This window comes from Ailuropoda melanoleuca, chromosome 9, assembly GCF_002007445.2.
Source record: "Ailuropoda melanoleuca isolate Jingjing chromosome 9, ASM200744v2, whole genome shotgun sequence".
Lineage (NCBI taxonomy): Eukaryota > Metazoa > Chordata > Mammalia > Carnivora > Ursidae > Ailuropoda > Ailuropoda melanoleuca.
The window spans coordinates 69,209,241-69,226,273 of record NC_048226.1 but is presented as its reverse complement, the minus strand read 5'-3'; the positions used below and the strand labels follow the sequence as shown (position 1 = coordinate 69,226,273).

At 41.5% G+C, this 17,033-nt stretch overlaps 1 protein-coding gene across 14 annotated transcripts in view; it reads left to right on the top strand.

Annotated features, from left to right (window-relative positions):
- The window catches only part of NCALD (neurocalcin delta), a 405,829-nt gene that overhangs the window by 260,610 nt on the left and 128,186 nt on the right, over positions 1-17,033 (top strand). The gene's annotated exons all lie outside the window — the stretch shown is intronic.

The window sequence follows — 17,033 nt, the reverse complement described above, 5'->3', positions numbered from 1 at the left end:
TGGTGTAACATAACATAATAAAAAATTATTATTAAAAAAATAATAATAAAAATAAATAAATAAAAATAAAAAATAAAATAAAATTCTGATGCCGGGGGAGGGGAATAAAAGATAAACAAAATTGATAAAACTTTAGACTAAGAAAAAAAGAGAATAATTAAGTATAAGAATATATAATTAAAAATAAGTAAACCTGAGCATCCGTTTCTTGAGTGGGTCTATTCCTCTAAATACAGCTGACTGTGTCTGTCAGGGTAGACTATATTATGGTGCTATAAAAAAACAATGCCCTAAATCTCAGTGGCTCAACACAGCTAAAGTTTATTTCTTACCCATGTGAAATCTCTTGTGGGTTCAAGAGACTCTTCATGTGTTGGCTCAGTATTCCAGGCTGCTCCTCATCGTATGGGAACTTCTTATCAGCATATGTTTCCAAGAAAAGATAAAGCTGGAGGATCTCACATTAGCAATCAAATAATCTGGTTTAGCAATGACATATATCACTTCTGCTCACAATCCATTGGTTAGACCTAGTCATGTGGTCCTACTTAACAGCGAGGGGCATTTGGTATTACCCTCCTCTGTGCCTAGAGGAGATAAAAGCCAGATATGGGGGAATAATAGAAGTTTCTATCATATTATGAAGCCAGACAGGATCATCCTGAATTTCCCTTTCACTTGTTACATATTCAGTCGCTTAGCCTAGTGTCATTGTTACTCATTCCCTCTAAATATATCTCCTCCAGTCATCTATTTCATCCCCATCACCACTGCCTTCATTTTGACCCTTATTGTATTTCACCTAGATCACAAAAATAATTTCTTAATAGGTGTACCTGCCTCTCATGTGGTTCTCTTCCCACCCAGCCTCTAACTGCCTCCAGAGAGATGGAGAATGTTTGAGTGGCTCCCATCTCCTTCATTATAAATTCCCTTCCCTTAATGTGACCTTTCATGAGCTGACTCATGCAGACTTATCTGTCCAGCTTCGTTTCTCATCACTTTCCCACACGCCCCAGCCAGACCCAGTGGCCAGAAGACCTTGCACGAAGCCACATATATTCCCTTTCCCTCACTTTGCACCTGCTATTCTATTAGGGATGCCAGTCCCCTCTGACTTGGCCTGTCACTCATCCTCCATGCTCAATTTGAGCATTGTCTCTGGGTGTCTTCTCCAACTACTCCCCCTCGTCCCCGGTAAGCTCCTCGGGAGGCTTGGACCCACGCTTCCAAAGCACTCTGTGCTTACCTCTAGCCCAGCCTGCTCTCACTGCTCTACCTACATGGGGCGTGCCAGTCTCCCAGTTGTACCAGCTCAGTAGCTGCATTATGGATCTGAGTATCCCCCTACTAACACTGCTTGGTACACGTAGGTACTCATACAGGTTTGCTGTATAAGGTGAATGGATGAATGTTGTAAATTACTAAAAGAATGATTCAGGTGCCCAGTCCTAATCTGGTATCTTGTGACATTTTTTTAAAAAGCCATATGATGTTGTATCAAAACACACTGCTAACACTCCAGGATAATAGCTGTGCTGGCTAGCCCTGTGTTTAGACTTAAGGCCCATGTATTCTTTCGTGGGAGATTGGAAAAACTATATTTATTCAGTAGTAAAATACAGTTTTGAATTTAAATAAACTATTGATTGATTGCTGGTCTTGTGCTAGATTGAATGAAACATAAGAATACGAGAAGGCTTACTGGAGAGAGGGGGAATTTAGAAATAGAATAGGAAGCCACAGGCTTTGAGGGGAGGTGGAGTGGCAGGGAGGGGGAGAGAAAAGGTAAATGAGCAGTAGAAAAGTGAGTGTAGGGCCTTCCTTCCCACAGTCTTCAGGACTGCAGTTCTCCCTCCAAATATCACCTGGTGTCTTAGGTTTCAAGTAGCCAAACTGCTTGGTTGGAAGTGGAGTGTCTCCCATCTTGTCATCATGAGAATCAGTTGATCTGTTGGAAGGAGAGGCTCCTTGTCCTCAGGCAGCCACACCCATCTCAGGGCCAGCAGCTGGTGTCCACACCAAGTCCAGACCTCAGAGGGACCCCTAAGCAGCAGCTGCCACCCTAGTTCCAAGTACTCCGAGAGACCTCTGCACAAGAAAACACTAATGTCTTTCTAAGCTGCAGGTATGAGCTAAAGGTTACATTTTTTTAATGTACTTTATATTTCTCACCTTGTGGGGCTCAAGCTGGGTCTTAGTTCAAAGCAGATGTTAGGCTTCTGACTTACAGTCCTCGAAACAGCAGTTTTTCCTGAAAGTCCCTTTTTTACTTCTTTGTGTCTCATGTAGTGACCTGTAGGTCAACCAGTCCTCTCCCATGACTTCCGATGTGTAAAGGCTTGTGTTTCCATTGGGTTTGGTTTTCTTTTTTTTTTTTTAAAGATTTTATTTATTTATTTGACAGAGATAGAGACAGCCAGTGAGAGAGGGAACACAAGCAGGGGGAGTGGGAGAGGAAGAAGCAGGCTCGCAGCAGAGGAGCCCGATGTGGGGCTCGATCCCACATAGCCGGGATCACGCCCTGAGCCAAAGGCAGACGCCCAACGGCTGTGCCACCCAGGCGCCCCTGGGTTTGGTTTTCTTAGCCTCACACTGGGTTGGTGGAAAGGAGGTTAAATGGGATGTTGGGGTCCCCTGGGGAGCTTTAACAGATGGAAGGTCATTGTCTCTTGAGAAGAGAGGAAGCTTCTGTCCCATAGTCAGCTGCTCCTTTTCTGCCTGTTAGCAAAGAACAAGAACCAATTCCCCAACCACTGTACCTAACCTTACACTGTCTCCCACCCAAAACCTACCGATTAACTGAGTTCAGGCCAGATTCAAATATTTCAACAATCCTTGTTTCTTCCTGTGTGTAGGAGATACCATTTGCTTTCTCTTTCAGAATTGCCCAAGCCTTAGGGAGGATTATTAAGACTAGTAAGAAATATCAACTCAAATCTCATCTCCATTCAAAACCCCCAGATTTTAGTGCTAGAATATTTTGCTGCCACCAAAAATGTTGTACTGAAGGTCCCTCATTTATCCCCACCTGTTTTGTAGAATCTCTTGTTTCAAAATGTGTTTCCGTCCTGGTGAGCTTAAACCTGAGTGAGAAATTTGAATGTATCTGCTATGCAGGAAGTTCCAAAGCTGGCCTGGACAGGCTTTCCTGGGTTACGTTTTTTAGAACTTTTCAATTAAGCACTTATTTAATTCTTAACAAATGCCTGATGCTATTAAAAGCACTTTATGGATGTTAATTTGTTTAATGCTCATTAAACCCTGTTAGTAGGGACTGATACTAGTTTCATTTTACAAAGGAGAAGATGAGGCAAAGAGAGGTGGCAGGAGAGCTAGTGAGTGTGGGAAATCTGGCTGTAAGGTTTATGTCTTAACTACTATGCTCTGCAGCTCTCAGGTTGCTTATTTATTTTCCTACTCAATGTTCTAGATCAGAGGATGAAGACTGGCCCACAAATATATTTTACGTGGCTCATTCACAATCCAAAATTTTAGAAAACTTACATAGACATCTGGATTTTTTTTTTTACTTCTTTTGAAAATGGGAATATCAGGCATTATTAAGCTTATGTTTCCAACTCAGCAACAACAACTGAGCAACAATTGGCTGTTTGGACGAGGCGCACACATGCCAGTTGGCCACAACCTCACCACTGCAGACCACAGCACCCAAGCTCTTACAAGTTTGTGAGCTTGGGACGTCTAGTCTACCTGCTATGTGTATGGACACTGCTCCAGTACATCAGGGGCCAGCTCCAAAATGTGGTCTTCAATCTTCTAGACTCCTGATTTCCTCCCTTCTTCCTATAACTATTGCTCCATTAAGTTCTGTGTAGTGGTAGATCTGTCCCAAAGTTAAGACTGAATGGAAGTGAGTCGCTCCCTCTGGCCTGGGGTCCCAAATTCCTGTTGTTCTGGAGCAGGTTCTAGCCAAGAGGCTGATGTTATGGGTTGGGTTCCCCACAGTCAGCTGGATCGTAAGACATGCCAAACTTGCATCCAGTAGTGAAAAGCAAGGTTCCAAAACCAATACAAGTCCTAGGTCTGGAGGACCAAGGGCATCACAGAGGCTACAAGTTCACAGTTGGGCAAAGGAGTTAGGAGAGTAAGAAAGTAAAAAGAGCATAGTATGAAATAGCAATAGAGGAGGAACTCAAGTTGGGATGCTATGACTCCTTTGAAAAAGTGAGTTAATGTCCACTGAGCTTTGCTCCAGCCTCACCATGCTGCTGTAGGCGGTCCATGAAACAGTGTGCTTGCCTCATTGAGTATGGCGCCCGGGATGATCCACGGTGACCAAAAGCACCCAGGAGGTTCTGAGTGACCACTGAGAAGACTAGTGGGTGTTTGCAGTTTGCGGACATGTAGAGGGGGTGCTTGGGGTGTGGGTGGGTCCACTGTGTTCTCAGGGGCAAATCCATGATGGAGATTGATTATTCATACCCTAAACATGGTTTGCCACTATGTGTTTTATTTCCATTTTTAGTTGCTTGTTTATATTTAGTTTTATTTTTATTTTTATTTTTTTTTAAAAGATTTTATTTATTTATTCGACAGAGATAGAGACAGCCAGCGAGAGAGGGAACACAAGGCAGGGGGAGGAGGAAAGGAAGAAGCAGGCTCATAGCGGAAGAGCCTGATGTGGGGCTCGATCCCATAACGCCGGGATCACGCCCTGAGCCGAAGGCAGACGCTTAACCGCTGTGCCACCCAGGCGCCCCTAGTTTTATTTTTAAAAGAAGAAAGAAGAAAGGAAGAGAACGCTATGGTAGACCTATGAGTAACAACAATCAATGCTTTTTTTTTTAATCAGAACTATTATTTGTATTTTTTAAAAGTTTAGTTAGCATGCCCTACACTTCCTTCTCTTTTTACACCTGGTATTATGACAGGGACAGTGATTTATAAGATACGTGTGATCTCAAATCACCTAAGATTTTGCATTTTGTCATTTCTTTTCTCCCTCACTCCCTTCCTTCTTTATTGCAATTCACAGGTTTTATCTAGCTCAGCATTTCCCAAAATGTAAACCAAGGTACACTAATCCCACCAGATTCTCTAGGAATTACAGGTTTATAAATAACTTTGGGAAATGCTTCATGTTTTATGTCCCTCTCTGAGAGTTGCTACACATGTTAAAACATATACAAGGCTCTGAGCTGCCTTTAAGTCAAAAAAACAAAAACCGAAAACCTCTTAATCCAGTATTTCTCAAATGCAATTTTCCAGGGAGCTTTTCCTTTCTCACGGAAGCCCTGTTAACACCCTGCAGGATGCACTTAGAGAACTGTTGAGCGAGGTCTACTCATCAAGTGACTTTGTAACCCTGGCCCTGGCCTGATTATTGTCCCTGCTGCTTTCATTGAAGGTGTCACACTCTATACTTAGAGATTTATCTAACTCCCAAAGACCTCACTTAAAAAAGAAAATCAGAATAGCAAGTCTTCTACTCTCTACTTTACACATCTTTGAAGACAGAAGGCTACACGATGAGAAAACTCACATACAGCATACGTAGAAATTGTTTCATGTCTTTCACCACTTTACCTTCTATCTTCTAACGGCTCGAGATATGGTTTTATTTTGTTTTGTTAAAACATCCAAGAGTTCCCCAATAACCTATGGGTTCGCATATTCCTTTTCTTCCCTAAGTGGCCTTGCATTTAAGGAAAACACTAGCCCAATACAAGTTTTTCTTTAGGACAATATGCAACATTTTTCCCCCCTCACAGGCTCTGCACACATTTGAATTTCTCTTCCATTTACTTACAGAAAATATGATCTCCTAGGAAGCGATTTTTCTGTGTTAGGTTCATTTACACAGCAGGTCAGCTGGTGTGTACTGGCTGTATGTGGGCAGCGGACTCCCGGTATCTTGGAAGTGTTTTGACCCGGGTTTCATCTGGGTTATGCCCTGTAGGAGAAGTACTTCCAGGTATTAGGTAGCCCAGAAGAGATAGGACTTACGATATAGTGAGTCTCCCTCTGCAGGGCAGGTGGCTGATGCCAGGGCCTGTGGCGTTTTGAAGCCTAAGGCCCCTTCAGAGATATGTACTCCAAAAGGCAGTACCAGATCCCTCTGAGTAACACCAGCCAGAGCGGGGCTGAGTACATGCCCAGTCTGAAGACCTTTTCGGATGTGAAAAGGGTATGGCTAATTGGATACGGAAAGTACTTTGGATTAATATCATCTGAAAAAAAAACTTTAAAAACTTTTATTCGTTTGGGGCTCCTGGGTGGCTCAGTCAGTGAAGCATTTGCCTTTGGCTGAGGTCATGATCCCAGGGTCCTAGGGTCAAGCCCTGTGTTGTCAGGCTTCTCCCCTCTGCTTTTCCCTCTCCCTCTGCCCCTCTCCTCTGCTTGTGCTTCCCCTCTCTCTATCAAATAAATAAATGAAATCTCTTTTAAAAATTTTTATCAGTTTTACTGAATGTAGAAGAATTTCCTGAATTCTGTGGGCAGTTGGGGAGCCACAAGAAAGGGTCTCTGTCTTTCATGTGAATGGACTACACTGCCTTGCTCAGAGCCTGACCTTTTGTTCTTGCTCTTCCTTTCAGATTCCATGTCAGTCAGGGCTTCAGAGATCAAAGTTGGCATGAGCTTGTCTCTGCTCACTTACAGTTCTGTCCAGGGCAGGTTTATGAAATGAATGTTTCTTTCCATCATAGTGGCCGTGTTGGCTAATTTTAGAAAGATTAGAATGCAGGAGACTTCCATTCCTATGCTAATGCAGCCAGGCAAGTTGCTAGCATCATTAAAGGATAGTTAGTGAATTTCACCTTGGCATGTTTTCTGGCTTCCTATCTGGAAAATCAGCAGGAAAATGAAGACCTTTTACAGAGTGACATAATGAATAATTGACAAAAAAATTTATTACAGGCACCTTATAAATTAACAGCTTTATATTCAGGCTAAGTATCAACATATACTTTTTTATCTTATAAAAAACAAAGTGGTCAGGGGGCGCCTGGGTGGCACAGCAGTTAAGGGTCTGCCTTCGGCTCAGGGCGTGATCCTGGAGTTATGGGCTCGAGCCCCACATCGGGCTCCTNAAAGTGGTCAGAAATTCTCAGCACTCTTTGAATGAGATCAAATTCTCCTCATTTGTCTTACACTTTTTAGAAGCAAAATTGTAGAACATCATTTTCCAGGCTGGATTTTATCTTTTTCTTTTCTTTGTTAATGTCAGGCACGTGTAAAAATTCAAAGTCAATGTCATAGATTGTACTCCTTTAGTACAGAAAGGAAAGAAGGGACTCAGTTAAAGAAACTTCTTAACCCTCAAGAACAAAGAACAACTGAATGCTAAAAATCTTAGGAGCCTTTCGATGTGACTCTTCATGCAAACCCGGAGACGCTGGGAACCATGGCTTTTTCTTTTCTAAACATAATTTCCCCAAACTTAGGATAAAATGCTATTAGGGCTGGACAGCATTTTGAACATGGGCCTTCTGAGAGGTCGTTAGACCCCCACAAGCTTGTTTGTGTCAGTATGAGAGTTAATCGTTCAGCAGACTTAGGACATGTTTAGGATGTCTCAAATTCCCAAACAATACTTTTTCTCAAGTTTCCTCTTGCTCCTTCACCTCTGAACTACATCATGGTATCTAAAATACTCATTTTCCCCCTTTTACCTTCATTTTCTCCCCCGTAAGTTGGTCCCAGTAGCTCACTGGTACTCTATGGAGGTCCCAGGATACAACAGAGGAGGGGAGGTTGCTAGCTGACCTTTTGGGTTCTCTAACTTATTTAACCAGAATAGCTCCATTTTTGGCTGTTTTTCTTATGATGCTTTCTTAAAATAAGGACTCCATGGACTTAAAATGTTTGCAAACTATGCTGTCCCCTGTCAAAATCAGGCTCTTCTTGCTCAGCATTACTGCCTGACTTCCAAAGTCTCTTTGTATAACTTTGGATCATTTCTCTTCTTTATCGAGACATTGCCTTTCTTCGACTTTGGTAATTCATGTTCCTTCTCATTTCTCTTCTATACCATAGATAATTCTCTGTTTACATCCCTATTACAAACCTGAACATTTCCCAGCATCCTCTTGTCATGTAGGATCACTGTTTCTCATGAGCTTAAATGGATCTCTTATCTCAAGATTTCTAAATTCAACCTCATACCTCACTCTCCCCACTATTCCCTGATCTAAATCTTTCTAAAACAGTTGCTCAGAATGCCTGGAAGTTTTTCTGGCTGCTATTAACCTTCAGGCCTCTTGTGTCTCACATTCACCCAGGAGCAGCGTCTACTTCCTGTCTTCACAGTTGTACCATAAGCTCCATGAGGGTAGGAAACATATATTTCCATCTTCACATCTAGCACTGGTCTTTAAAATGGTAGGTGTATTATTTAAGAATTTCATTGGCTACAAATAACACAGATTCCCAAACAATGGCTTACATAAATTAGGGGTTTTCCTTTTTTTCACATAATCAGAGGTCTAGAGGTAGGCAGTCCAGAGCTGGCATGACAGCTTATGACGTCATCAGGGACCCAGGCACCTTTGTCCATTCAAGCATTTTTGGCATTTGCTTGTCACCCGAACCCTTTCTGGTATCATGTCCACGTTCCAGGAAAGAAGGAGGAAGATGGGCAGTGTGTGGTGGACAGGCTGGTTGGTGGAAGATACCAACAAAGCAACAGTCAGCCAACCCCCTCTAAAAGGCTTTCCTAGAAGCGCCACCTATTACTTCCACTTACATTTCATTGGCAAAACTGTGGGCATTGTAGCTGAAAGGAGTCTGAAAAGTGTAGTGTCCTTGAAGCTAGGTATGTTATTGCTCTTAATAAAATTGACTTTCTGCTGCGGGATAAAAGAGATCATGGACATTTGGTAGGCAACCTGAAGTCTTTACCAAGATAAGTATCAAAAGTACTGCTTTTGGATAAAAATGGAAGGCCCCTGCAAATGGACCGTGTTGAGTACCCAAAAGAGTCATTTTCCAAGTGTGGTCCCCAGACCCAGACCCAGGCTCTTCCTATCCTGACATCACCAGAGTAGGCTTGGAAGGGTTGGTGACCATTAGACGCTAGAAAATCTTTAAAAAGCAATTCAATTCATCCAAATAGAGTCAGAACAATCCAGGATCATGTTGTTGCTAGGTGCTGGAGGAACTTGAAGGAAAACCTTTATGAAAGTAGAACCAGGCCAACCAACTTTTAGCTTCTAACAAATGTCCAAGGCTTCTTTCCTTCAAATGCCACCTTCCTTACTACTCGTTTGAAGGACTTCTATCCTGTGCAGTAGCAAAACAAAGATTACTCTAGGATTTTGTAATTAAAGATTATTTGAAATGTATCATGCTTAAGCTTCAGTGGCTTGTGGGAAGGAGATTTTAGCTATTCTGTAATATTGATCCATACTTCCTTCAAATAACCCCCAAACTAATAGTATTAAGTAAAAACTGATCACAGAACACATGGAACTCTAAGCTAGGTCTTCTGGCCCAGGCCTCCCAAAGTGTGGTCCAATCCAAGAACTCTTTGTTACTGGTCTGCAACAAGATAAAGAACTTGAACTAGAATGTAAGACAAGTGCATTACTAAGTTCATTGTTTATTTCATTCAGCTGACATTGTTTTCATACTAAGATTTTCTCAAAGGAGAAATTCGAGCAGGCGAGAAACAAATAGTTTGCCAACCGGCTCTGTTGAGAAGCACTATTCTAATGGCTCGAGACCAGCAAGACAGCCACCCCGACCCTTCCTTCCTGGAAATTCTGGACCTGCCGCTTTACGCATCCTTCTGTCATTCATTTCTTTCACAAACACACTTAACTGGGGCCCACCATGTAGCAAGCATCATGCTGGGACACAGTGGGCAATAAGACAGTCTGTAAGGATATCATTTGTCATCAAATGGTAGTATCACGTGGGAAAGTATGTATGGAAGGACTTTATAAGCCTAACTATATTTAAGAATCAGGTAGTATTTTCTTTCCTCCATTAAGCAAAATAAAAGGTGCAAAGAGAACCAGCACCCCACACAATATTGCCACAATTAGAACTCACTACTCCTGGCATCTTTGCCGTTGGCTGAGTTTACTTCATTCTTTGCTCTCTCGATGGTGGGTCTCATGTGAAAGAACATTGCTCTTGAACTGAAGAAGAGGCAAAAGAAGTTAGAGTTGCACTTCGGGCAAGAAGCTTGTGATATCGGTCATTCAGCTCACTTTCAACCTCCCTCATGGGTGTCTGAACATAAAACCAGTCTAGCATCTACCATCAGAACCTAAGGGAAGGGGTAACAAAGCTCCAGGTGATGGAAATTGCTAGTAACTAGGCCTCTAGGGGAATGCCAGCGAGAATATGCCCTCCCATCACATGCTTGCTGTCTCTTAGCCTAGGATTTAGGAAGCAGCAGGAAAAGGTCAGGATGCTTAGGAACAGAGACCATCTGTCGGAGAGGGTTGGAAGAAGGATGGGAGAGAACAGTGCCAGGCCTCACAACTTTAAAAAGACATGCAAGCAATTATGGTGCATGTTAACAGTTGTTAAATCCTAAGAGTGTGTACGTGGGTGTTTTATATTTTCTCTGTACTTTTCTTTATGTTTTAATATTTCATAATGTAACATTGAAGAAATTTAAATAAGATCCTAGAACAGAATATTGCCTTGATATGATCAATGTAACACAGAAGAGAAATTGTAGTAATTAAAATATTCATGGCTCTAAAATTTTGAAGGATGGGGTGTGTGTGTTTGTGTGTTCAGAAGCTTTAGCCTGTATCCACATCCCTGTAGAATGTTTAAGACACAGATTACTGACTACCTACTCCTGACTCAGTAGGTCTGGAGTGAGGCCTGAGAATTTAGATTCCTAATAAATTTTCACAACAAGGAAATCCTAATGATCCCTTGTGGAGTAGATGTTATGTGCTCCTTCCACAATGATCTGGATTGGTTTAATCCATTTATTCAACGGATGTTTATAAGTATCTACTGTGTGCCAAGTACTATGTTCCATGCAGTGGATATGGAGTTCATTGTACACTTGTAACTCCTTATCAAGAAGCAATCATTAAATACATTTTATATTTTTATGCCAAAAGATGAGAAATCATGTAAATGCTTAAGTAAACTGTTGTGTGTTATAATAGCTATCAACAGGCTAGGGGAACTCCCTGGGGAGAGCTGCGTATGAAAACTTATCTTCTTTGTATATGGTAATTAATAATGATTGTAGATAATTTTCTTCTTCTTTTTTTTGTCTTCCCTCCAGCCCCCTCGTATTCTTTCCTCTCTGTCGTCTCTCTCTCCCTCCTCTGGATAAACATGGTTGATTGACTAATCCAATAGCTATCTCAAACCCACTGCTTCTTACTGCCTGTAATCAAAGTTTCTAGAAAGCCAGATATTTGCTCTGCCAGATTCCCTGGCAGTCATGGCTGGCCACATGACCCAGTTATGGCTAATGAGACACAAGGGGGACTCCTGGGACAGATTTTGTTTCTATATTAAAGGAACAATGATAAGAGGAAGATCACTGGTACAGCCTGTTTCCCTGTCTTCCTGCCTTGAAGGCAGACGTGATGTCTGGGGTTGTAATAGCTATCTTGTGACCACGAGGCCACAAGCAATAGGATGCAAAATCCAAAGGTAGCAGAGCTGAAATAGTGAAAGAGCCTGCCCTTTCGTGATTTTTTTTTTAACCAGCTGAACCAGTGTTAGCAGCCCACATGTATTTAGACTTAATATTAGTGAGAAAAGCAGTCTTATTTGAATATACTTTTAATTTCTATCACTCGCAGAGGAAATAATTCCCAACAGATATATCCCCTTCTCTCTTTTTGTCTTCTTGTCATTTGCCTCCCTTTCTCATTTGTCTTCTTTCCTTGTTATGGGCTGACTTGCATCCCTCTCCCCAAATTCATATGTTGAAGCTCTAACCTCTAGTACGTGACTATAGATGGAGACAAGGTCTTTTAAGAGGTAATGAAATTCAAATGTAGTCATTAGGATGAGTCCTAATCCAATATGGGTGTCCTTGAAAGAAGAGGAAATTTGGACACAGAGATGTAGAGGAAAGACTGTGTGAAGACAGACAGAGGGGATGGACATCTACAAGCCAAGCAAAGAGGCCTCAGAGCAAACCACCCTGCTGACGTCTTTATCTTGGACTTCTTTTTTTTTATTTTTTTAAATTTTAATATTTTTTTATTATATTATGTTAGTCACCATACAGTACAATCCCTGGTTTCTGATGTAAAACTCGATGCTTCATTAGTTGTGTATAACACCCAGTGCACCATGCAATACGTGCCCTCCTTACCACCCATCACCAGTCTATCCCATTCCCCCACCCCCTCCCCTCTGAAGCCCTCAGTTTGTTTCTGAGAGTCCATAGTCTCTCATGTATCTTGGACTTCGAGCCTCCAGAACCATGAGACAAATTTCTGTTGGTTAAGATACTTAGTCTGTGCTGCTTTGTTATGGTGGCCCTAGCAAACTAGTATACACCTTCCTCCCCCTTTTTCACTCTCTATTATTTCTATTATTTATTTTCCCTTATTTGTCATATACCCAAAGGGGTGTCTACATGGATGTGTATGTGTGTGCATGTGTGTGCTTGTGTGTGTGTGTGTGGTATACCCACAAGGGACACCCAAGAATGAGGAATCTTTTCACTGGGGCCCCTCAGCAGATTTCTGCCCTGTCCCCTTGCATAAACATGTGCTTGTGTAAACCAAGAGCTGACAAGGGGAATGGGACCACCATAATTAATCTAGACCAGTAAAGATTTGATTTCTTTGGCTGGGAATGGAAGCCACCTATCCTTACAGCTGGTAGATGCTCACAGAATGATGTGGACAAGATCTTAAACAGGGTTCTGGGAGAAAGAGTGGTTATCATCCAGGATGATTTGTCCTTCCTATCCCTAACTCAAGGGGCATTTGGTAATGTCTGGAGACATTTTTGGTTGTTACACCTAGGGGCTAGGGGAGAGAGTAGCTATTGGCATTGAATGGGTAGAAGCCAGGGATGTTGCTAAACGCAGTCCCCTCAACAAAGAATTATCTAGCCAAAATGCCAACAGTGCTGAAATTGAGGAACTCTGTGTTAGAAGAAAGGAGGAGGGATGGCTGTGGGGAAGGCAAGAAGCAGTGTCTGCTGTGGATGGAACTATGTGTGCAGGGCCTTCCTGTGGGTCTAGCTGGCTGCAGGCTGCAGCCTCCCTCAGGGCTGGCCACTGATCTGATTACACTGACCAGACAGCCCTTCGTCCACAACTCTGTGTCAGAGACACGAGTGAACCAGAAAGATTCGTGCAGACTAAAATTAGAAAAGAGAAAACAAATGATGATTTGGAAATAAATTTGAATATGCCTTTTTAGAACTTCTGGGACTGCAGTCAGATACACACATAGAACTAAAAATATAAAAATATGGTAACCTATCAGTCTAGTCACTAGATTACTCTGTTAATGCCTTAGTCACTGTGTAGCATTAATGCCTTTTTATATTTAAAAGACATTAATGACCTTGCTTTAGTATAGTCTTGGTATATATTTAATTTACTTTCATAATTTTGAAGAGTAGCTCTTTAAGCACTATAATCAATAATTAGGTTTTTTTATATCCACCTATCTGACATTTTACCACAAGTAAGAAATGGCATAATAAAATATATTTAAGAGTTTAAATAATACCACGACAATTTTTTTAAACTTCTTTGCAAACACTATTTAAATATGATTTATGTATGTGAATGATAGGCACATTTGCTTCTACAAAGGTAGCTAGATTTTTTTTTTTTAAATCAATGCCAGGACCTGCAATTTCCTTTGCAAATATGTAATTTGTCCTGTTTGCTTTATGGCTACTGTTTGCAAGATCACATTTTTTTTCCCTCAAATAAAAATGAAAGAAGTGACATAGAAGATGTAGGCCAAATTGGCTTACAATGTCATGTTATCTGATTTTGTTAAAGTGATCGTGTGCCTACTTTTAGGTATATTATAATCTATTGGCTTTGGATATAGCAAAAAGCCCATAGTTAGCTTAAATTGCCAGGCATTTTCTGTTTTATAGGCTACACTTTACAGGGTCTACTAAGCAGCACTTTTGCTTAAACATTCCTTAATCAGTTCACAAGGAATTTGCCTCGGACTTCATTTTTTAAAGCATCACCACTAATATATTCACTTGTTTGTGCTCTTATGCATGCATGTATATTTTTTTCTGCATTTACTTCTTTTCTTTTAGCCACTGTCTAGAAGCCAGACCAGGATTTCATTCAGTCTCCAGTTTATCATAGACCTAGGGTCTTCACAGGAATATTCATTCGGGTGGAAGATGCTCTGAAGCTGTGTTTTTCTATCTAGTGGCTTATAGATGACAGATAATGATGTTTTACACATTTAAGAGCACTCATTTCCTTACGACACGGACATATTTCTAATGGCTCCGGGCTCTTTACTATGAATAGCTGTGGAAGATGCACAGTACATCTGATTTAGCACTGCCTGGGGTGACACATCAGTTCTCAGGTATTTTACCGCCAGTATATACAGCTTGTGCCACAGGGAGTCTGGTGCTAATTGACAAGATCCCTGCCCTCCAAGACGGAATCCGAAACAAGCTTCTCAGGCAGTTTTCCTCTTGGTGACCTCCGCATCCCTCATTACTCCAGCCACCTTTGGTGTGGTGCCATGACTGAAATAAGAAGGCAAGCCACCTCCTAGGTTTGACTTAATTCTAGTTTCATTTGACTTGACCCATGCACACCCTTGTGGAATGTGGAAGCCCTCCAGAGCAGCTCCTGGGTTTCTGCATATTTAGGGATAGTGATACAGAAAATGGCTAGGGAACTTGAATGTGTGTTTGCAGGGCAAACATGTTTTGTTTTATTTTAATTGTGTTTTTTTCCGATGGATATTTGGTGGGGAGAGGAGTATAAAGCCCCCTGAGTCACCCTTTGGCAGAGCTGCCGGTCATTCTCCTCGTAGAAATTTCCTTTTGGTGCTGCCACTGAAGGCCAATTATCTTAGTATGGCTTTTCAGATTATAATATTATTATCATTACATCATTATAATATCATTATAATATCTCTCAGGCCGTACATCCCATTGTCTTCCCATCCCCAACCTCCCACGTAGCCAAGCTGCAACTGCACAGGGCTTGTGACCATTCCATGAACAGGACGCAGAGCTTTCTCTTTTCTTTTGTTCCTTAGCTTTTGGCATTTCCAAAGTCTAGATTCTCTCCCCTCCCCCACCACCCAGGACCTCTACCAAAACCCCAGGTTAAACCCTACTTCTTTTTATTTCTTCCAGTTTCGTTGACATAGAATTGATATACATCACTGCATACGTTTAAGGCATACGGCATGATGGCTTTGACGTACATCTATTGTGAAAAGATTGCCACAGTAGGTTTAGTTAACCTCCATCATCTCATGTAGATACAATAAAAAGAAAAAGGAAAAAATGAAAAAAAAAAATTCTCCTTGTGATGAGAACTCTTAGGATTTACTCTCTTAACAACTTGCCTGTGTAGCCTGCAGTGGTGTTAGCTGTTGTCACCATGCTGTACCTCACATTTTTAGTATCCCAGTACTTATTTGTCTTATAACTGGAAGTCTGTACCTTTTGACCACATTCCTCAAATTCCCCCTCCTGCCACTCCCTGCCTCTGGAAACCACAAATCCGATCTCTTTTTCTATGAGTTTGGATTTTTTTGCTGGCTTCTTTTTTGTTTTTTGTTTTTAGATTCCACATGTAAGTGAGATCATACAGTATTTGTCTTTCTCCATCTGACTTATGTCACTTAGCATAGTGCCCTCAAGTTCTATCCATGTTGCCACAAATGGCAGAATGTCCTCATTTTTTATGGCTGAATAATTTTCCATTATATGTATGATTTCGTTGGATATAGTCCCAGAAATGAAATTGCTGGATCATATGATATTCTACTTTTAATTTTGTGAGTATCCTTCATAGTGTTCCCTAATGGCTGCACCAGTTTACAATCCCACTGACACTGGACAAGGGTTCCCTTTTCTCCACATCCTTGCCAGCATTTTTTATCTCCTGTCTTTTTGATGATGGCCATTCTAACATTCATGAAGTGATCTCTCATTGTGTAAATGCTACTTCTTCTGAGAAACCGTCTCCAACCCTCCCCACACAGAATTAATTACACCCTCCTTCCTGTATGCTGACAGCACTTCCTGGTTACCACAGGCCTGGCATGGAATTCTAACTGTCCAACGAACAGCTTTCCTCAGCATTGGACTGTGAGCTCTTTGAAAGCAGGAACCGTATCTTACTCACTTTGACATCACCAGTGCCTAGATGGCTTCTGACTTTTGGCTGGTGCTCAGTAAGTGCATGTTGCATTAAGCTCTTACTATGGTACTCTGTCTTTACCAGCACTGATGTAGAACGAGGTGTTACCCAATAGCCTGGTGAACGGGTAGCTAAAACATAACCTTATGAATGCTGAACCATTTTCTGGATAAAAAATATTTAAGTAAGTATATCACTGCCTTAGTAAAAAGGCCTAGCCTATGTTTCGCTTCTTGATTTAGGAATCTTGTTGTGAACATTAGTTATTACACTGAGCTCTCATCTTATCAGTGTTCCATAGCCTATGAAAGTGCCATGGAGTAATGCTTTCTAAATAAAACATACAGGGGCTCCTGGGTGGCTCAGTCGTTAAGCTTCTGCCTGCGGCTCAGGTCATGATCCTGGGGTCCTGGGATGGAGCCCCGCATCGGACTCCCTGCTGTGCTGGGGGCCTGCTTTTCCCTCTCCCACTCCCCCTGCTTGTGTTCCCTCTCTTGCTGGCTGTCTCTCTCTCTGTCAAATAAATAAATAAAATCTTTAAATAAATAAATAAATAAAACATACATATTGACAAAATAAAGCAGTGATCCATCCCATGACCCTCCAACAAAGCGCCAAATGTTAGTCTGTCAGATTTTTATTTCAGTGAATGAATACAGGTTGACTTGGCTTACAAAACATCTGGAGGACACTGATCTTTCCCAAAATCATTTAGTGTGAACTTCTCCAAAAT